This window comes from Ctenopharyngodon idella, chromosome 3, assembly GCF_019924925.1.
Source record: "Ctenopharyngodon idella isolate HZGC_01 chromosome 3, HZGC01, whole genome shotgun sequence".
Lineage (NCBI taxonomy): Eukaryota > Metazoa > Chordata > Actinopteri > Cypriniformes > Xenocyprididae > Ctenopharyngodon > Ctenopharyngodon idella.
In genome coordinates this window covers 53399560-53422540 of record NC_067222.1, presented here as the reverse complement: position 1 = coordinate 53422540, position 22981 = coordinate 53399560, and the positions used below count along the sequence as shown (strand labels likewise).

At 38.4% G+C, this 22981-nt stretch overlaps 1 protein-coding gene across 9 annotated transcripts in view; it reads right to left on the bottom strand.

Moving 5' to 3' along the window:
• The window catches only part of LOC127508850 (gastrula zinc finger protein XlCGF8.2DB-like), a 45030-nt gene that overhangs the window by 5548 nt on the left and 16501 nt on the right, over positions 1-22981 (bottom strand). For 7 of the 9 annotated variants that reach the window (XR_007928953.1, XR_007928955.1, XR_007928954.1 and 4 more), the window contains exon 4: positions 915-988. The gene's annotated coding sequence lies outside the window, so the exon portion shown is untranslated. Of the gene's footprint in view, positions 1-914; positions 5795-6218; positions 9640-22981 lie in introns of those variants that run through there. The other 2 variants (XR_007928956.1, XR_007928961.1) reach the window with 1 other exon arrangement.

Genomic DNA, 22981 nt, shown 5'->3' with positions numbered 1-22981 from the left:
ACTGTTTGTCTATGAACATAAAGTTTGTTGGTGTTTGTTAAAGTATGCACTAGAATTTAGCTAACTGGCTAGCGAAACAAAAACGCGTTAGTCTTTGTTTACGTCCTTGATGCAACCAAAAAATAGCAACAGAACTATACGTTTAAAAGACATGTACAAACAATAAAACGTACTTACAGTTTGAAGCCAATAAACAGCAGCTTCTGCTTTTAAAGTGGGAACTGCTTCATCTTTCAGTAAAAGCCTTTGAGCAAATCCAGCATTGAACTCGTCTAGATTCTGGAAGCTGTCTTCCAGTGTAGAAAATATCACAGATTATAATGGGTTCTATTATCTTTTGACGCGTCACGTCCGGTGTACACAGCTCTTCTGCTGCTCCACATGGCCTCGCCCACTTTGTTGCGTGTTCCCGGGGGCGTGTTTTGCAGGGTTTATGATGTCACCAACCCGGGAAGAAGCTCATTGTAGTCCAAACCGGTCGTTTTTGTAGGCATTAAACTGCCATAACTTTAAAAGACAATATCTCCGTTTGCATTGAACTTTCAGCGCTGTAACTTTGCAGATACTGTTTATGCTCAAGCAGCAACATTACACACTAACTAAAGTTAAAAAAGTGAAATCGCAATGAACCACCCCTTTAAGAGTGACTGAATCTGCTTGGAAAAAGGTCAGGGCCACACCCATCTCAAATCATACATATCCAAAATGTTGAATATTTACAAACAGAAGTCCTGTTTTGTGGAGGGAAGCCCAAGGGAAAAAAGTGCACACGATCTGTAGATTGTCACAAGGCACAAAACGATACCAGAAAACGAGCTGAGAGAATTGTACTCACTTCCAGCTCAAGCTACAACATGAAAAGTCTCTCACAATTTAAAAAATCTTTTAGTGTGGGCCAGCCTCAATTAACTCACCTGATTCCTCCTTCCAGTCAGGTGAGTCTTGGTCTGGTGATGACCTTTTTGTTCATTGGCCAGGGTTTCACTCCCTGATGAGAAAAAACACATTAATATCAAAAATATTAGAGACAAGAAAATTTAATAACAAAAAACTAACTAGTCAGGCTAAGTGGCATATTACCTATGACTGCCTGTGTCAAAATAAGAGAGAACAATTAAAAGATAAGAGAACAAATTGCATTTAATAATTCATTTATGTGCTTCTAAGGTTCCTGATCATTACAAGTGTGACTGTGGCATTGACAAAACATGCTTCTGAAACAGCTGTCTAATAGTCTATAGTTTCATATAAACTAATGACAGGGGTCGCGTCTCAACACTAACAGCTGTACTGGGCTTGTGTCACTGTTGCTCTGTCTCAGCAGGAGTGGACAGGGGCACAAGCTGCACCTTAAGCTCAGAATAATGTGCTGTTTGAAACAGCAAAGCAACAATGTGGTACACTGCAGTCCCATATACACACAAACACCAATAAGAAACCAGGATGACGGTCTGAATCCCGAAGAACCATCTGTACAAAAATAGAGAATTGTTATTTATTATATATTGACTTAAGTATCAGTGTAGCTAGGTCGCTGGGGCAAGTTTGACAATGCCATTAACACCAAAAATAATGTTTATTTTGCGATTCCTGATTGTGAATAATATAACAGGTGGCACTCAATAATCCATATACCCCAGTGACCTCACTATCCTCGTCTCTCAACAAGTAGAGAAACAACAACAATGAACTTGAAACAACCCTTATGAAAATTAACCATAGTTTTACCACAAATAACAGCAAAAAACGTTATTGTAGTTAAACCATTGTAACCACAAATTAGCCATAATTCTGCTTCACTAACCATAGTTTAACCATGTATTTATAGTAAAACTGTGGTTATACAAATTGTAATTAATCTGCCAAAAAACTATTACTGATTACTACACTTTTACTATAATAAAAGCATGGTTTATTTTCGTAAGGGAACTGCATGCATTTACCAAGCCTTTCAGGATAACAAAGAGACTTGGTCATGATCACAGTTTCATCTATTCTTATTCCAGCTCTGAGCGGATTAATAAAAACTGTCCCTGAACTGGAACAGAACACCTACACCTTCCCTGACGTTACTCTCAGGCCGTGTGGCTTCTCGCTTCTGCTCTGTGATAGGCTGCTCTGATGCTGACATCACCAGTCAGCCTGTCTTTATTTGATACTGGTGGAAAAAATCACGACGTGTTAATGTGATTATGTAGATCCATATGTCCATAAAAAGACTAAGTAGATTATGTTAGCTAGCTAGTGGCATATTGTACAGCATTTCCGTTCTGCTAGCTTACATACCCTCGTAGTCCATTATGTACGAGGAAGCCTATAGCTTGAATCCCTTGTCCACTTTGGTTTCTGGAGCTTTAGACGTTAACGAGCATATCTGATGGACATCAGTTATTCTCATCTTTGGAAGCTCCTGAAGGCTTCATGTGTAAAACAGCACCATAGCAGCGTAGACTAGAGCGTACAGTCTAGAACCGGAAGCAAAGTACTGTGGTTTATGGAACGTGGAAGTAAGTTGCGCATATACCCTATTATTCCATACACAGCGGGAGAGCAGAGCATCAACAAGAGTAATTCAAACTGCCACCGTGTCTCCTGACACCCAACATGTTCTCTTTACACTGTGAAGATGTCACATCTACTAGCTCATTATTTAAAGGGAACAACCGCTTTTATTGGTGGAGTTCATCACATGAAGTTCGCTACAGCTTATAAATCAAGAACAAAGCATTTATAGCCATATTTATAAACGTGTCTATTAATGCTTTATAAATGATTAATTAAGTATTTACTAATGCTTAACTAATGATTCATAGCGTGTTACCAACAATTCTAGATCTATTAAAATTAGAGGTCGATCATTATATTGGTTTTACTGAATACTTGGAACCTAAAGGTACGGTCAAGTACTGTTGCCTACTAGGGGTGTAACGGATCTCGGTTAAAAAAATCTAACTGTACCGTTCTCCACCCATGGTTCAGCACGCACTTGTACCACGGTTCATCTCAAATCTGACGATGTGTATCTATAAAATGGTTTGTTGAAAATCACATGTAAATCAGGCAGACAGAGTTAGACTAATGTATGTTCCTTCAATTTCAAGTGATCACAGGAACCACAAGACAAACATTTCCTGGTGGAAACACTCATGTGTTTTGGACCAATGGACCACTTACTATGAAACAGACAGCACAAGTCACTAAATCTTCAACAATCTACATATCAATAGAGAAATAAATGACATCAAGATCTACATTGTGTTTTGTTAAGTGTAACGGATGGAGCGGGACAACGGAGTTGGAGATCCATGTGCAGGCTTTTATTAAAATGAGCGTAGTCGTACAGGCAGAGGTCAAAGACCAGCAAACAGATACAGAAGGGCAAGGAAAAAGTAATCCAAAACATAGGCAATAGTCAAGGCCGACAGCAAACGATCATCAAACAAAGAAACAGTCCAGGGTCAAAAACACAGGCAAGGCAAGGAACACGGAGACAAGGTTGAAAACAAGGCTAAACAATACTCAGCAATGAGTGTGTGTGTGTGTGTGTGTGTGTGTGTGTGTGTGTGTGTGTGTGTGTGGGCACAGCCTACAGGGTGTTGTTGTAATGATGGGTCAACAGCGTGAGGATCCATTTGCAGCTTTTATTCAAAACACAGCACAGTGCAAACAAGGGCAAGGCAATAGCGTGAACAGGAACAGGCAGTGATCGAGGCAGGCAGCAAGGAAACAGGGTCAACAACAGGCAGAGATCGGGGCAGGCGGCAAGCAGTACACAGTCCAGTAAACAGGCAAGGATCAGGGCAGGCGGCGGAGATTCACAAAAGAGCAAGCAGTCCAAACAGCAACAGATAAACAGTCCACAGGGAAAACACTCAGAAATGATCACCTAAGCAAATCAAGACTTCGCAGTGTGTGTGTGTGTGTGTGTGTGACTTAAATAGTGTGAGTGTGATGCAGTGCAGGTGCGTGAGCAATCAGTCTCAGGAATGAGGGCCCATGGGTAATGTAGTCCGAACGGGGAATGATCAGAACGCAGGTGACGGCTCCCTCCGGCGGCCGGGAGGAAGAGCCGCGGGAACCGTATTCGTGACAGTTGTGATGCGAAAAGTGCAGTAGCAGTAGATAGAAAGAGGTGCATTGCAACTGTATGCATCCTTCTTACTTACTGCTCACTGCCACTGTCAGCCCTAGTGATGAAAAAAATAATGTTTTTTTTTTTTTTTTCAGGGTTTCAGTGGGTTTTATAAAGGTAAATTAAAGAAAATTTTAAAGAAAGTTTATTGAACAATTTGAAGGGAATACAACTCATCAATATGTTCTCTAAATGTAAATTCATAGGGAGCAGACATAGCAACACTTAAAAGTTTACTAATACTTCAAAAACAACAACTAGATTTGTACTGATCTCCATTACTTTAATTTTACAAACAAATAGTTTTTATACAACCTGATGCAAAAGTGATTTTGTCTTAAGCTTTGTACTCTTATTCATGTAGATGTTAAATTAGAAAATAAATCAAATGAATACATTTTAAAGCTGTCTGGTCTTTTCTCTACAGTGCTGCACTCATTGTCAGTCAACGTTTTTATATATATATATATTCTTCTTCATTTAACACTGGAAACTACTAGAAAATCAGTGTGCACATAAGTGCTTTAAAAATAGTTGTTACTCAATGCCAAATATTAAGCACTTTACAGCTGACAAAATCTAGCTACTGTTAAACTCTGGACATTAACATTGCAATAAAATGCTGATAAAACAGCATAAAACAAAGAAAATCCCAACATATATAAATGGAAAGAAAGTGTGTAGTTGCTATTTATATTTTTTATTTATTTATTTTTTGCAAAAAGCTCTAAAAGCTGAAGAAACCTCTCCTCTCTCTCCTTTGTCTCCCTGTCTCTTCTTTCCTCTCTCTCTCTCATTTCTCTGTCTCTTCTTTCTTCTCTTTCCCTGGCCTCTTGTTCTCGTCTTTCCTTCTGCTCTCGTCTCTCTCGTTCTCTTCTTTCCTCCCTTTCCACCATCTCTCTCCATCGCCTTTCCTCCCTTTCAACCGCTTCTATTTCTCTTTCTGCTTCTTTCTCCTCCATCTGGCAGATCAGCTCCTCTATGTCCTTCCTTTTCCTCCCTGTTCTTACAGATGTTGACCTCACTGAGGATGGTGAGGTTACAGCAACATCTGGTCCGGATGAGGCAATAAGATTGGGTGGTGTGATGGAGGGTCTGCCCCCTATTGCCTCATCCAAGACAGCACACCATTTCCAGGATGCTGCTGTAACCTCACCATCCTCGGTGCTCACACCAGTCTGTGGACATCTAAGATCCTACAAAAAAAATGTAAAAGTGAAATACCAAGACATTCAATTATATTCATTAGATTGCTGCATTACTATTACATGGACAAACATTAGCATAATTAAATCATAAAAGAATTAATATTTTGGGGATAACTACTTTTTTTTTAAAAAAAAAATCTTACTTTGTATTTTTGTTTTAGGTTTTCCCACTTCCTTTTGACCTGAGCAGCAGAAATTTTGCCCTCTAAATTCTCATCTTTTACAAAAACTCTGCAATAAATGCACAGAAATCAAGCATAAAACATAAACTAGAACACAGTAAGCTGCCGAAAGTGTTAGTATGTACTACTTTCACTGTCAACAGCACCTGAATACAGTTTACCTCATTTGTATACTTCCTCAAATCCTTTAATGGCAGCATTTTGTTTTCCAGTGAAGAGGGCTTCATTAGCCACTCTCCACTGGATGAGGGCGCGGGTGTGTTCATCAGTCCCTGCAAATTAATGTCAAAACAGTATTTAAACATTAGTCATGATGATCGATCCATTAATGCTACACTGACAAGCTGATGCATACTTATTAGCTTGTGTTGCCAACTAAATATCAACTAAACATTAACACTGGTAAAAGAGGAAAAAATCGTTTTAATTCCGTTAAGTTTTCTAATCTCATTAAACTGCTTAACAACAACGTCTCTGTTAAATAAAACAGTGTTAACAAGCTGATGTGTCTCGATCTGTTCGTTAGCTTGATGTGCTCTCAGTAATAATGATTAAACATCTTTTTATAGCCGACTCTCAAAATCTTCTCGTCGATTTACATTGTTTAAACTTTCAATAAGTCAGCCGTTTACTTACATTATGTTAAACAAGTGCAATTTAACCACAATGAACACCGTTTTTCCCTGAGGTACTTACACTTGAAAAGTGCTGCATCGCCGCTCTCTGCCATTTTCGAATATGAAGAATCCTCTCCTGTGGCCTCATGGGATAGCACATGTATTTAGCAAATGTTAAATCGAGGTGTAAATAGGGATTAATGTTTAAGATGTCATGACATATTGGTTTTCACAACATTTTTACTGAAGTTCCACTAAACCAAGATGTTGTAAACTTCTTTTTTTAGAGGCTTGCCAAAGGATGCATCTGAAGATGCCAGTTAAGGTGTTTGAGGAATGCATCGCAGAAACACTGAAGTACGCTCCTCATCGCGATTCAAGGAGTAACTTTCCAGAATTATTGCATGTTTTCTTAACCCTAAAAGTTTTTTATTTTTTGTATCCTGTGGGATACAAACATTTCAGAGGTTTGGGATGGGAGTTCTGAATGTGTTTTTGTTTTGTTACCTAAATAGTTCAGTAACATTTTCTACATTGTCATTTTACTTTAAAGGTGTACTTTATGATAACACCTGCTTTAACTGTCTTACCTTAGTTTGCATCCCTGACTTAGGTCATACAACAGTTTATCAGCTCACAACATGTAACATGGCAACATTTTGTGAGAAAAACTGTAGTTAAATGTTGGTAACTTACATATTACTATATTTGCTGGTATGTTCTAGGGGTGCAACGGTTCAGATTACTCTCGGTTCGGTTTGTATCACGGTTTTAGGCTCGGTTTCGGTACGGTTCGGTAAGTGCTATGTTCAGGTAAAAAATGACTACTGTCAAATAAAAATAAAGAAAAATAAGAACAAATGATCAAACAGCACGAATAAATACAGTAAAGCAAAGACACAAATAAATAAAACTTTTCAGGGTTTTCGTGTATCCAGTTTTCAGGTACAGAAATTGAATAAAGTATCTTATAAAATGTAAAACAACATTGCATGTAATCTTCACTGTATAAATTAAATAAAGATCAGTCATTATTAATTATTAAGTTACTATTCAGTCATGAGCAATGAGTGATTTCCTTGTCTTTTGTTGTTTGATTAAAAACACATTCAGACAGCAGGAATGCAAGGGCTGCTGTCTCTTTAAGACATAATACACGAATCAGTACACTGATACTGAACACAAGCGTTCTTTCTCAAGTGTTTAAGTTCACTTAAGACATAACCTACTATGCTTGCTAGGATATGTATATGATACGGCACTCGCATTGAACAAAGTTTAGGGGAAGCCAGAATGTGTATCCATTGACAGAAACATACATTAGCCTAACTCTGTCTGTTTTATATTTATTTTCTACAAACCATATTATAAATGTGTATGCATCGTCAGATATGAGATGAACCGCGGTTCAAGTGCGTGCTGAACCAAATGTGCAGAACGGTACCGTTTGATTTTTTTTACCGAGAACCGTTTCACCACTAGTGTGTTCCCTGTTTAAAGTTGGCATGAAATGAATTGCAATTGACTTTATTCTATTGTTTTGTATTTCTAGTTTGTGTTTGTGTACCCATCAAGTTAATAAATATGGTCAATTTATGTCAACTTGACAATGCATTTCTAGGAATGACGTATTAATGATGAAAATGTATACAGGGCTTGACATTAATGTTTTTTCTGTACAAGAGTCTGGTGATGTCATCATATTAATCTTTTAATCATATTTATAGATATCTTGACACCACAGCTAACAGAGCATTTTTGTCTTTACTGTCACAAAACGTATATGGAGGGCACTGTATATACACACTCCCCATTCATAATCCCCATGCCTAATTCTTGAATGAATCAGCTTTGAACAGTTGGTTGAATGAATACAGGTCTGTTCAACTTGAAGTAGCGCTGCACAGACATCAGACAAAGTAATGCGAGAACGATTAGAGAGCGGACAGCTCTGTATGCTGTGGAATTGCTCTTGCTGTACTTTGATGTCATACACCAATTGTATTGCACAGCACTGCTTCAAGTCGAACCTACTGATTCACTCATTACGACAGTCACTAGCCACTCCCTACGGGCAGTTTAATTTAAAAGTATCATTGTGTTTTTTTTTATTTGTATATGTACATATGCATATTACCTGACTTTACCTCAAGTGCAATCTTTACAATGTGTTATGAACTTTACAGTGTGTAACATTTGTAAGCTACCTTTGAATCTTGTGTGATTTAATATTTATAGTTCAAATTTATAGTACTTAAATAAGCTAAATAACTTAAGGGTTAACTTGTATGGAGTAGCCACACTGGTATTATTAAATGCTTATGAAATAATAAATAACCATTAGTAACATCAGTCAATCTGTTCACTTTACAGACGGAGCATGAAGAGACTGGAGCTGCTAGTCTGGCATCCACATCTATTGTTCCTCTTCTCAAGTTATCATAAATGTAAACTTTTTTAAGTGCAGTTATATCATTATATTTTGAGGTTCACATTATGTTCTTGAAATGATTGTGTATGGTGTTAATAAAAACAAAGAATGTTGAAAAGAATGTTTCAGGGACATTATTCTAACCTTAATATAACATTTTAACAGACATTTTTACATTCTTGGAATGTTCCAAATAAACGTTCTTTGAATGTTGTATTGTTAATAAAATTTAGGTGGAAAGAACGTTGCAGGAACGTTATGCTAACCTTAATATAACGTTCCAGCAACGTTAAGCAAACTGGACATTTACACGTTTTTAGAACATTTCAAATAACGTTCCCACAACCAAAACAGAACGTTAGGAAAATGTTCTCGGAACATAACTTTGTTTGCTGGGGAGGTCAATTCTTAACTACAAAAAAATTAAACAAATAACTTACCAATAAGGAATACGCCGTAACAGTCCTCGCAGACTTGGGTAAAGCTGGTTTTATATTCACACATTCAGACTTCCGCGTTTAAGAACGTTCTAATAATGTGCAATAAAGTAAATGTTTGCAAATTCTGAACAGCGACATGATATTTACAACCAACGATTGTAATCCTACAACATTTTTCACAATCGATCAAAATGGGCAAGTATTATTTTAATGGCATACTTACTTGTGAATGTCCACTGAATGTCCAATGTAGTGTACAAAGTTATTGTAGCCTATGCGGAAGTCCAAATGTGCGAATATAAAACCAAACTTACCCAAGTTCCTCGCAGCACCAGATGAGAAAATAGTGGCCACACCATGAGCGTGTTCTTCTGTTCTCTGAGCTTGTTTTGCACATGCTCAAATGGCGCGCTCCAAAGCCAAATTAATTTGAGTTAATCAAATTAAAATAAATCTCATAGATTATGCTGTTTATACATTTTATGTTAGTCTTATTAAATATAAGTATTTATCCTAATTGGATATATGTAAATAAAGTGAACACAATATAAATGTGTCATATCTAAGACGAGCTTGAATCATTTTTTTGAGTGCACGAAACACTTCTCTTCTCATTTTTTTTCACTACGTACAGTATATGGGCCACAAGAGAAATATAAAGTAAATAAATCTCTCGTTGTCTCTGAGAGAATATGCACCGAAAGCTCGTCGGTTTTACTTTTATTTTCTGTAAAGGCTGGTGAATAATTGACTGGGGATTGAGACGTCTTCATCGGCATAACTCTCCCGCAAAGTTTGCACATTGCTTGTTTGATATACAGTACACTGATTCGCCTTCATGGTTTAAAATGGAAAAATTTCCAATATTGCGACGTGACATTTTTCTTTATCACCAATTGCCCAATGATGGACAGTGGTTCACATTTCCACATTTACAGTGATAATAAAATTAAGTACATATTAAATAGCCTACATGAGTACATAGAAAGTGAAAAGTGAAACAAGTAAATTAATGATCAAGTAAATTAATTCAAGAGGCGCCGGTTATGTACAAGCAGGTGGCTTGGAAGACGTGGGTATAATAGTAAAGTCCATTTACTAACATTTTAAATATATAAGCCTGTAGCCTATATTACATCATCATGTTCTGTCATAAACAGTATTTAGGCTACAATAAAATAACAGCACAATTTACTTGCTTCACACAACTCAGCTATTATATTATTATAATTATTGTTTTTGTTGATCCATTTCATTTATTGCCAAACTTTAATATGTGAATTATATTACTGAAATAAACACATTTAGCGTCATCAGGCTTTTATTTGTGCTTAATGGATAAAACAACAGAACTGCGCACTCAGGTTATGGCTGCTGTAAATTTTACCTGCCACAAGATGGCGCTGTTTTCGACACTCTTGATGCTTTGAAACCTTTCCCGAAACATGGATTTAAGATTTAAGAGGCTTTATTTCTCCATCCCTACTCAATAGTTTTAGGCCTTTTTGCAAATGTTTCAGTCGAATTTAGCTGTTTTAGAGAGCGTTTACTCATTTTGAGCCTGTTTTTAAACATTAACTATCTGTAACGTCATTTTTCATGTGTGGAAAAAGCGACGAAACTAAACTAGCCGATCAGATTTCTTTTGACCCATATCCCCCATGCACGCACATACACACATTTGACTTTACAACACACAAAGGCACACCTTTATTTATTCTCATTCTCTCTTCCTCTCTTAATATGTCATGAGTTTACGCAGATAGATTTTAATAATCGATTTAAAAATTATGTAAAATATAAAAATATTGGTAATTGTTGTGTGGTTAATTGTGGTTTGTCTCATCCCAGACAGGCTAGGGCCATGTGTCAAAAAGGGAGACAATATATCAATTACATGGAGGATCTGAACAAAAAATTTGGGTCCACTTTAAGTTGCAGACTAGAGCAGGTGGCGCTGTTCAATGGTGATTTTCACCATTTTATGGATGCTGAGTCCACCTTTAAGGAGGAGGCACTGTCGGGTCTGTTATCCAGTCGGGCCATGGTTCTTGGATTATAAACACGAACCTGGTCTCTTGTCTGTTATCACCCAGGTTGTCAATCATTTGACAGTTAAGCTTAGGGGACTGCTCGATCAGAATGATGGCATGGGTGGTGCTCATATCAATATGAGATGGCTTTGGAGGAGCGCTTTTTTGGTCACCCACTGTCTCATTTTGATCAGCAGTTATCTGTTAGCTTGGGGACCTGCTCTCAACAGTGCCAGTGCTGGCTTGACGACTCCATTATCCAACTAGACAAACAATGACATACAGAATATGAGGATCTGTTGCTTGTTTCCGTTGTCTGACAGTATCCATGCTGGGCCATCGGTCATTGGAGAGCAGCTGTTTTTGGTAGTTTTGGGTGATTTGTAGAATCATAACGAAAAGCTGCCACTCGCAGCTCTGAAGGGGTCAAGGGTGCCTGGGACCCTGAAAGGTTCCATGACCATCCAATGTCTTTGTGAGAAATTGTGTGAGAAGGCAGCTTTTCGGTATCCACACACTTTTTCCAGGGCCAGGGACATGGTGAAAAAAGCAGGTCATGATGTGACAAAGTGCCTAATGGTTGGAATGTTGGAACAGAAGCTACGGTTCTTTCCTGCATTTAAGATGTGGTCCATCCGAAACAATGAAAAAGTGAGCTGGTGTGGCAAGGAATTTTGGGAGATCCACGATGATACAGAAATGCCATCTAATGAGGCTAGAGCTGCCAGCCTCGTTGGTGACGTACAGGTGCTGGTCATATAATTAGAATATCGTGAAAAAGTTCATTTTTTTATTGTAAATTATTTTAAAAAATGAAACTTTCATATATTCTAGATTCCCTACATGTAAAGTAAAACATTTCAAAAGTTTTTTTTTTTTAATTTGTTGATTAGAGCGTACAGCTCATGAAAGTCCAAAATCCAGTATCTCAAAATATTAGAATATTTACATTTGAGTTTCATTAAATGACCATCCCTACAGTATAAATTCCGGGTATCTTTTGTTCTTTGAAACCACACTAATGGGGAAGACTGCTGACTTGGCAATGGTCCAGGAGACAATCATTGACACCCTCCACAAAGAGAATAAGTCACAGAAGGTCATTACTGAATGGGGTGGCTGTTTACAGAGTGTATATCAAAGCATATTAAATGCAAAGTTGACTGGAAGGAAGAAATTGGGTAGGCAAAGGTGCACAAGCAACAGGGATGACCGCAAGCTTGAGAATACTGTCAAGTAAAGCCGATTCAAACACTTGGGAGAACTTCACAATGAGTAGAATGAAGCCGGAGTCAGCGCATCAAGAGTCACCACACTCAGACATCTTCAGGAAAAGGACTACCAAGCCACTTCTGAACCAGAGACAACGTCAGAAGCATCTTACCTGGGCTAAGGAGAAAAAGAACTGGACAGTGAACAGTGGTCGAAAGTCCTCTTTTCAGATAAAAGTAAATTTTGCATTTCATGTTGAAATCATGGTCCCAGAGTCTGAAGGAAGACTGGAGAGGCACAGAATCCAAGCTGCTTGAAGTCTAGTGTGAAGTTTCTGAAGTCAATAATGATTTGGGGGGGCCGTGACGTCTGCTGGTGTTGGTCCATTGTGTTTTATCAAGTGCAAAGTCAATGCAGCCATCTTCCAGGAGATTTTGGAGCACTTTATGCTTCCATCTGCTGACAAGCTTTATGGAGATGCTGATTTCCTTTTCCAGCAGGACTTTAGCACCTGCCCACAGTGCAAAAACCACTTCTAAGTGGTTTGCTGAGCATGATATTACTGTGCTTTATTGGCCAGCCAATATGCCTGACCTGAATCTATGGGATATTTTCAAGAGAAAGATGAGAAACAGTCGATCCAACAATATACAGATGATCTGAAGGCTCAATAGTGCCTCAGCAGTGCCACAGGCTGATCACTTCCATGCCACACTTCACTGATGCAGTAATTTGTGCTAGGAGCAAGTCATTTGCTGTAATATGTCCTGCCGATCAAGTATTGAGTGCACAAAAGAACATACTTTAAAGAACTTGAACTTTTCTGTTTTGCAAATCCATTTTTTGATTGATCTTAGGAAATATTCTAATATTTTGAAATACTGGATTTTGGACTTTCATGAGCTGTACGCTCTAATCATCAAAATTAAAAAAAAAAACTTTTGAAATGTTTTACTTTACATGTAGGGAATCTAGAATATATGAAAGTTTCATTTTTAAAAATAATTTATAATAAAAAAATGAACTTTTTGATGATATTCTAATTATATGACCAGCACCTGTATATATGGAACTTGAGCGGCGCAATCTGTCTTACTCAAGACATTCAGAAAAATATTTGAAACATGGCATGCCGCGGTTGCCGCAAAACTTGGATTACAATTCTGTCTTGAAGGTGGCTACGTTTGTGACGTCCATTGCCACGCATTGCAAATGGCGACTTTGTCAACTTCCAGGAGCTCGCCAATGTTATTCAGGATCTTCCCCTGAGCCAGGTCAGACTGCAGAGTTTACAGATTTTGTCTAGGTTTCTGCTCAAGCACCTGTGAGGGTGTGGCGTCTCCATGAGACTATTCCACACAAGTTGGAGGTTAGGGTTAGTGCTCCAAGAGCATCAAAACGAAAGGCTGAAGTGCCTGAGGTGGTTGAGGAACCAGTGGAAGAGGTAGTTGAACCAGAGGTCATCAATTGTCCGTTTCCTCGCTACCTGCCAGCCAACACCTCTTTGAAGTGGAGTAGCTTGGAGCTTGGGGGGTTACTTGATGGGACTTTTGAGCTGCCAGTTAGGATGGGATGTCACAGATTGGGTGTGGCAGCAAGGAGTTTTGCAGCATTCAAGAAAAAAAGATTGCAGATGATATATGTTGGGTTTGGTGTGTGTTCTTGATACCCTACGACCCACCACCCTAACCTGTAGTTCTGTTATAAATTAATGGGAAAATGTGCATGAGCACAAAGAGATGTTTGCTTTTCTCAAAAGAATCTGTAAACATAATTGTTCCAATAAATCGACTTTCTATGACATAATATACCTTTTATAATATCACACATAATATTTATGTCATCATTACTATTTAAAGGTGCCCTAGAACCCTTTTTCACAAGATGTAATACATGTCTCTGGCGTCCCCTGAATGTGTCTGTGAAGTTTCAGCTCAAAATACCCCATAGATTTTTTATTATTCAATTTTTTAACTGCCTTTTTTGGGGCATAATTAGAAATGCGCCATTTCAGCGCATGTCCCCTTTAAATGCTCGCGCTCCCCGCCCCCAAGCTCGCGACTCTATAATACATTGCATAAACAATTAGCACAGCTAATATAACCCTCAAAATGGATCTTCACAAAGTGTTCATCATGCAGCATATCAGATCATGTAAGTATGGTATTTATTTGGATGTTTGTTTGATTCTGAATGAGTTTGATTCGGCTGTGCTGATCCAGACATTAATACTGGCTTGTCTAATGCCTTGAACATGGGCTGGCATATGCAAAATTTGGGGGCGTACATATTAATGATCCCGACAGTTATGTAACAGTCGGTGTTATGTTGAGATTCGCCTGTTCTTCAGAGGTCTTTTGCAAAAATCAAATTTACATAAGAAGGAGGAAACAATGGTGTTTGAGACTCATTGTATGTCTTTTCCATGTACTGAACTCTAATTATTTAACTATGCCGAGGTAAATTCAATTTTCAATTCTAGGGCACCATTAATACATACTTTATTATTGTGATGCAACACCAAGTATAGTAATGTAATTATAGTTAAAACAAAACAGTGGATTTTTATAGGTATATGAAAGGTGGAGTATTATCATATAGATGATAGAAATACAGGGGCGTAGTTTGTGGGGGGGATGGGGGAGATTTATTTAAATGCCCCCCCACCCCCTCGCCCACGTAAGTTAAGAGGTGTAGATAGATAGATAGATGATAGAAAGACAATAAGAAATAAATTGTCTAATAACACTACACATAAAACAGATTATTATTATTATAATTAAAAAAAAATAACTGGCAGCATACCAACGTTCAACCACCCAAATGTTCAAACCAAATCTACACCCTTGTGGTGTAGTATTGTAAGATATTTTTTATGGTATCCTGACAATCCTACTACACACAATGTCTAAGAGTAAATATCAGTCACATGATATAAAGTAGAAGCAAAATGTTTGTGAGAATTGGTGTTGTCCTGTTCAGCACATGTTTTGGAATTGTGAAAGAAAGCCTTATCCTACTGGCATCACTGTCCTATTGTGTGGCGGCAGATTTGCGTATGAAACTCACAATGCTTGGAATGTCCCGACCCAAGGGAGACAAAACAGTGATATTTTTCATTTCAGTTATGTTATCAAAAGGTCAAACCTTTTTTCAAATGCATTTCAGATAAAACATAAAATAAAAAATAAAATCCTTTAAGGGAGGTAGTTTGCAAGAGTGTCACCTTTCAGTCTTAATCGAAAACATGTCTAATTAATTGAAAAAAAAAAACAATTATTTGTATAGGGCCCAATGAATTCATACAACATTAATTAATCTTTTAATCAAATGATAATACTCCATAAACAAAAAAAGTTTTAATAATAATTAGTATTATTAGTAGTAGTGGTATTATTATTACATTAAACTGTACAATTATACATTTGAGTTATACATTTGTCACAATATCTACAAGTTAAATCAAAACTTATCTTTATGAGGGGTTGCCGTGATATTTCCATTATAAATATGATATGACCATAGTTTCTCTCAAAAATGCTTGTGAAGTGACTCTTACAGCAGCTCTGCAGTTGACGTTCATGCCTTCTTGTTGTCAAAGTGAGAATATTAAACCACAAAAAGGCCATTTTAACATGCCCCGCACCTCTTCTTGTGAATGAATGGCGCAGACGCATAGTCTTGTTTACTACACCTACTGATGAGTGAGCGTCACATGGTAAATGGAATTGTGCACCTGTGCCATTCATTCACACATAGAAACACTTTTGTTTTTCACCTCCCTCTGCCATTTTTCATTAGAGCGACAAGCATACGCGACAAATGACATCAGGGAAACATCAGTCAGGGCTATAATTGAATTTGGTCTATTACTGCATTGATGCAGAATCGTCCACATCTGCATCGTGATGCATTGTGGAAACTGTTAATTTCAACACCCCTATTGAATACATTGTGAGAATATGAAGATCACCTGATCCATACTGTGTGCGTGGTGGTGCATGCTCTCCCCTCCTACTCCAGTGTCCACCTGTCAAGACGTTATCTTCTGTCATTAGCCGGGTTTCCATTACCCTTTAAATTGCGCAAATTGAAATTGCGAATTGCGAATTTGAAATACGCTCAATGGAAACACGTCAATTTCGCAAAAATTATATCAAATTATATCAAAAAACAGTTTTTACATTCACATTACAACATTTCAACATAGAACGCAGCAGACGTTTCGGTGCGTGCCGCGTGCAGGGCTAAAGTTACCTGTTGAGTGAGATGAGTTTGTGTCGGCTAATGAGTTGATCATGCATGTGATATATCATGATTAAAATGCAAACAATGTTTTCATCTTATTTACATATTAAGTACGTGAGAAGCTGTATTCGGATTTTATTGGGCATATACTTTTTCATACTACATGACGAACAGCGATTTTGCAAGGCCGGTAAGTCATTTATTAATGGATTTCACGTAAAATGATATTTATCATTTCTGCTTACCTTAGTACGGAAGCCCTAAATGGCCATGGATTATTATTTTTTTCTATCTTGTTTTGTCGTGATCACGACTTAATTTTCTCGTGATCTCGAGATAACAAAAGTTGTTTTCTCGTCATCTCGACATAAAAGTTCTTTTTACAGTGATTGATTCTGAAACACACTGTACCCGGATTCTACTGTTGCTATAGTAACGAACAACTTTCACGCGCATCTGATCGACGGATAAATCATGCGCTCTTATATCTTGTGGATATTTCAGCAAAATGTTTACTTCACTTAATAATAAAGTTTTCAATAAATAAATACATATAGGCTAATCAATCACTGTTCAATAAATGTACGCTAAACATTTTATTTGTGTAATTAACATGTTTAATAATCAACAGAGCATTCAACATCTCGAGCGCAGCCAGAGTACCTTCAGAAAGATGCCAGATTATTCTATAATTCTAAAAATTATTCGATTAAACCCACTTTATTTTCCTCATTCGTTTGAAATAAAATTATATTACATAATGTGTTTGTTATTTTTATTCGTCATGTAGGATAGGCTGTGATATCATGAAACTGTCTTCCTCCAGCTTCCATTAAAAAGAGGTGCAATACTCCAGATTTCCAAAAAACAAAACTTGAATCCAGTTGATATAGGCTAAAACAATCTTGGGATGCTGTTTGAGAAGAGTGTTTATGTATGTGTGTTGTTTCCAACAAAGAAATGTAGAAAATACAATAGGTTACACACTATCACTGAATTAAATGACATAGGCTATAAATCATATTTCTTGTCAATATACAATGAGTGAGTGAAACGAACACTGAAACTGCGATGATTAAAATGGCATCTTAAAGATACACAATAAGGTGCAAACAGAATACTATACAGTGACATCAAAATTAGTTTTAATAAGCAGTAAGTTTAGTATCACACCGAACTATTGCGGTCGTGAAACTGTGGTGAGTCCTGCACTAGTCAGAACGATTACAGATACACTTTCAAGCAAAATAATCATATTCAAGCATTTAACAGTTAAGTTAATTACTTAACGCACACAGTACTGCAAAAAATAAAGCGATCATGAAGACTCTCTCTGTCCGAAACTCGTACAATCTGGGCCAATATGAACTAATACAGTAAAGCGGAAATTTACCGCACATCATCAGTTATATTTGGTAATATACTGACACCTGTTGGCACATTTGTGTAATTTACAGCAGAGATTAAGTCGTGATCACGAGAAAACAACTTTTGTTATCTCGAGATCACGAGAAAATTAAGTCGTGATCACGACAAAACAACTTTTGTTATCTCGAGATCACAACAAAACAAGATAAAAAAAAATAAATAGATGGCCGTTTAGGGCTTCCGTACCTTAGAGCGTTCCATGTATTTTTCAAACGACGCAAGAGCGCCTCAGTTGATGCTTAATATGTATATGTAAACATTAGGTGTTTTCTATATGCGGTGTGACGCGGTGTTCACGCTTTGTTGATCTGAGCGGTGGCTGCGTATCCGTCAGAAATCTCTCTCTCTTTGCTTAAATGCCGAGGTATTCATTAACAGGAGCGTAAGACACTTTGCAGTGTGGTGGTCAGCCATTGACGTAGCGGAACTTTGAGTTCACTACCGAGAAGTGAACGTTCTTCACGCTATCGCGGCCATGCGTTTCATTGTGTTATCTGTGAGGACCGACAGTCGGTTGCATGCTGCGAAGTGATGTTATGGGATTCACTGTCAATTGCATCGACTGACATAACCATTGCATATGAGACAAATATATAATAGTAATGCATTAGCATGCAACTCAAACAGATAGAATATTAATTCAAAATATTGAGTTTCTATTGAAATCTCATTCATATTATGACGTGTAAATCTAAATGTTTCACAGTATTGCTCAACCTCAACAACTCTTCAAGGCTAATGTTTCATGTACCTACGTGTTTCGGGCTGGGTCAGCTGATGCACATTGGAGTCATGCCCATTAATTTCCGTTCATCCGAATGAGTTTACTTTAGGAGTATACCGGGTTTGACAATGACATTATCAAATGATGCTACATCATTATACTATTATTTGCTCAGGCGGTCGTGGAGGGTTTCTTATCTCTATTAGCCTGCAACGTTTTACCATTGTTAAAGCCACACATAATGCACATTCTAATTGGTATGTTTGAGCCTTTTGGCTCAGACACACATAGTCATAGGCCACTAGAGCTAAGCCATTGGGTGTGGTAGCCCAGGCACACATAGCCATATTGTTCACTAGAGCTAAGCCTTACAGCCCAGAATTACTTAGTTGTGGCAAAAATGGGCCAGGCACACATAGATAGCATACACGCACTTCCTATGGCTCTTCGGAGCAGCAGCAGTACATATGTTTTGGCGGTAGATCTGCTGGGGGGTGAGGGTGAATCATCATCTTGCCCTCTGCATTGATGGGGGATCTCTGACATACAGTACACTGGGCTTGTATTGTCTAATATCATGTCACCTACTTTGTTGGGGGGTTATTCATGTACGCTATATTGTACAGCAGCAGCATGTCTTACTTGCTCACAGCAGCGTGTCGTGTATGTATTGGCAGTAGCAAGTCCCGTACTTGCTCTGCAGCAGCAGCAGCAGCAATAATCAACAGCAGCAGCAGTGTAGCAGATCTATTCCGCCAAGACCAAATTTATCTACATTGTCATATCCATTACCATGCAAACACTCCGAGAGTTGTCATGACAGAACTCCCTTTTATGTTCAAACCAAAGTTGAACAATGATGGAGAGACTCAAGAAGTGACATGTAGAATGCAACAAGACGTTTCTGAATGGTTAGTTGCTTATTTTATGTAGCTGATATGGGATATCTTAAAGCATTGAGCATTGATTAGTATATCTGTACTGATAATCTATAAATTGCTGGTGTGGGAACTGTTGTAAAATGCCTACAGAGTCAGAGAATATATGCTGCATGAAGATATAATAGTTTAGTTTAGTTACAGTTATAACTTATGTTGTCATCTTGTTTTTATGATATGCTATTGCATTTTTGTTACATACTGTATTGTTACGTACTGTATTGCAATAACATGGCCCTTTGTTGTGTGTTCTTGGGGGCGGGGTTTATGTAAATTCTAGGGTTAGTGATGTCACAAACCCAGGAAGAAGCTTGTTTTAGTCCCAACCAGCAGTTTGTTGTAGTCCTTAAACAGAATTCTTTAAAAGACAATATCTCCCTTTTGCATTGAACCTTGAGCGTCGTAACTTTGCAGATGTTTATTTTCAAACAGCAACATTACACACTAACTAAAGTTAAAAAAGTCAAATCATACTTAACCACCCCTTTAATTGTTTTTTAATCATATTTGAATAAAGGGTGAATATGTACAATTTCCTAAGCCAAACATCACTTTTGGTCACTACTATTTGACAGTTAATTAACTTTAACTGACCATCAAACGATGCAGCAAAAGGAAGCCGTCTTTATGAGGATTTTGGGTTTTCCTGGAGTTGTTGGAGCCATTCATGTAACTCGTGTTCGCATCATCAATCCAACTGTAAATGATGAGACACAGAAAAGGATTCCACAGCAACAGTGCTAAATTGAGAATTTTGCACAATGCAAAGCCATTTCTTTTAAAAATAAATTCATTAATGATTTTATTATAATTGCATTAAATAATTGGTCTCACGCTGCTGTTACTTCACCCTTGCAGTCTCACTATTGGCTGAGGGCGGCCATTTTGAGATGACATTATTGTAGTCCTTAGTTCACAACACTTAAGTACCACCTCAATCAGCACTTAATTAATCTTAGACTTCACTGAAAATTGTTTTTTAGCTTTTTTTTAGAAAAGTCCTACTTTTTACTAAGAACATTTTGACATTTAAGTCAAAACTTAAGACTATTCTTAAGAGCATTTCTAAGAAATTTTATACTTACAGGCACAGTTCTCTTTCAGTAAGTCACGTTCGACGAACGTCAGAAGTAAACTGAAGAATTGGGACATCGCTAGAGAACCCTATCACCTTTGAGTGTAACTAAATGAGCCAATGGACATTGGCATGCGAGCTTTGCGTTACATGCACCGTCCCAGCAGCGCGGGTATAAATGCGGAAATGAGAGCACTCACACTTTGTCTTTGCTTTGGAGCCAAGCATGCAAACTCTACGGGGTGGTTTCCCGGACAGGGTTTAAATTAAGCCAGGATAGGCCTTAATCTAGAATAGTTAATCATGGCTTAAAAAATGGCTTTCTGGAACACAGATTAAGTACAGATTGCTAAAACCTGGACTATGGAGTCTTGAATTAAAATAAACTAGATTAATTTAAAACCATCTGTGCTAATCTGAATTAGCATGAGAGAGGGTGCCTAGAAAACATGGAATGAACCAAGAAAAGCTTAAAATTGCATGGAACTGAGAAGCAAATCCAAGGAAAACAATAAAAGCAGAAAAAGACTGCAATCCAAAAAAACAAAAAACTTTACTAAACAAGAGACCGTTCTTTTAAAGCAAGCAAAATACAAAATACATCAGCTGTGAAAAAAAAGTAATGCCTGGAAATCTGTTTGTAATGAATTATTTTTAAATACATGAATTCTATATATATATATATATATATATATATATATATATATATATATATATATATATATAATAATCATATGACTATTAATGCTTTTGTTTTGTTCTTTACATAGCAACAAACTAAACATAGCTATTTACAAATGTGATAATCAGTGTTGGCAGACTAGACATGATACTGGTTTGATCCAAAGCACTATCATAGTTGTTACTTCATTACATATAAAAAAAGACAATTCTTGTTAGCAGGTCCTCAACCCAAGCACAAGCTGTACACTTTACCACAATGGTAATCTCCAAAAAACACTAACATAGTCTTGTTTGTTTGGGTTACTTGTCTGAAACATGTTATTTCAAAATGAAAACATCAAGTGAGTTCTAGTAACCATTTCAAGTCAATTTAACATGAAGCAATCACATTTGAACCAGAAACAAAGGTTTTAAATAAAGTGAACAGCATAAAAAAAAAAAAAAGTATTAAAGCACTTTACAACGGCGGCCATGAGCTTTACAGAGCTTGAGTGGAACCCTCCACCGTGACCTGAGACCTCTTGGCAGGATGATTGGTTTCTCGGGGCGGCTCGCGCTGGTCCTCAGCATCCCACCCTGGTACCTTTCTTTCCGGAGGTGCATGAAGTGGTGACTAGATCATGGAAGATGCCTTATTGCGTCCGAACCTGGTCTGGTTCCTCCTCTACTTGGATGGTGGGGCAGCTAAGGGGTACGTAGTTGAGCGCACTGTCGCGATGCAATTGTGTCCGACGGACGCCGGCTGGCGGGGTGAACCGCGTCTCCCATCCCGGGCCTGTAAATTCTCGTCTAACCTGACAGAGAAAGCTTACAGAGCCTGTGGACAGGCAGCCTCTGCCCTGCATGCCATGGCGCTGCTTCAGGTCTATCAGGCCAAGGCGCTCTTGGAAATGCCCCAGGGTAGTCTTGATAAACAGCTTCTGGGGAAGCTGCACACCGCCACCGACCTCGCTCTCCAGGCGACTAAGGTGATGGCGCATTTAGTTGGTCAAGTGAAGGCCACTCTTGAACCTGGCAGACATGAAGGAGACCGATAAATATCGGTCTCCTGGAGTCCCCCGTGTTGCAGGTCGACCTATTCGCTGATGTCTGCTTCTGCGTGGTCGAGAGCTACTGGGTGAAGCTCTCGACCATGCAGAAGCAGACAGAGGCTATTAAGCACATCCTGCCCCACAGTAACTCCGCCTGCTCATCACTGAGGGCACCCGCCTGCACTGTCCTCCGCCCCTGTTAAGTCTGCAAAGCAGCAGCCTCCACCCGGCAGACAGCAGGGTGCTGGACACGGCGCCCAGCCCGCAGCCGAGCCAGGTGGACCTGAGACGGGCGACCTGAAGGAGAGGAATACAGCCCACAACCTCACAACTGTTAACAGGCAAGAATGTACTGGTCCGTTCGGACAGCACTGCAGCTTTTGCGTAAATCAACCACCAGGGCGGTCTACGCTCCCGTCGCATGTTGCAACTTGCCCGCCATCTCCTCTTTTGGAATCAGAAGAATCTGAGGTCGCTTTTACCCCTTTTCCACCAAGGCAGTTTGAGTGCTGGTTCGGAGCCAGAGCCTAGTTTCAAATCAGTTCTTTGTCTTTCGACACCCAAAGCACCAGCTCCGAACCAGGAAAAGTGGTTCGTA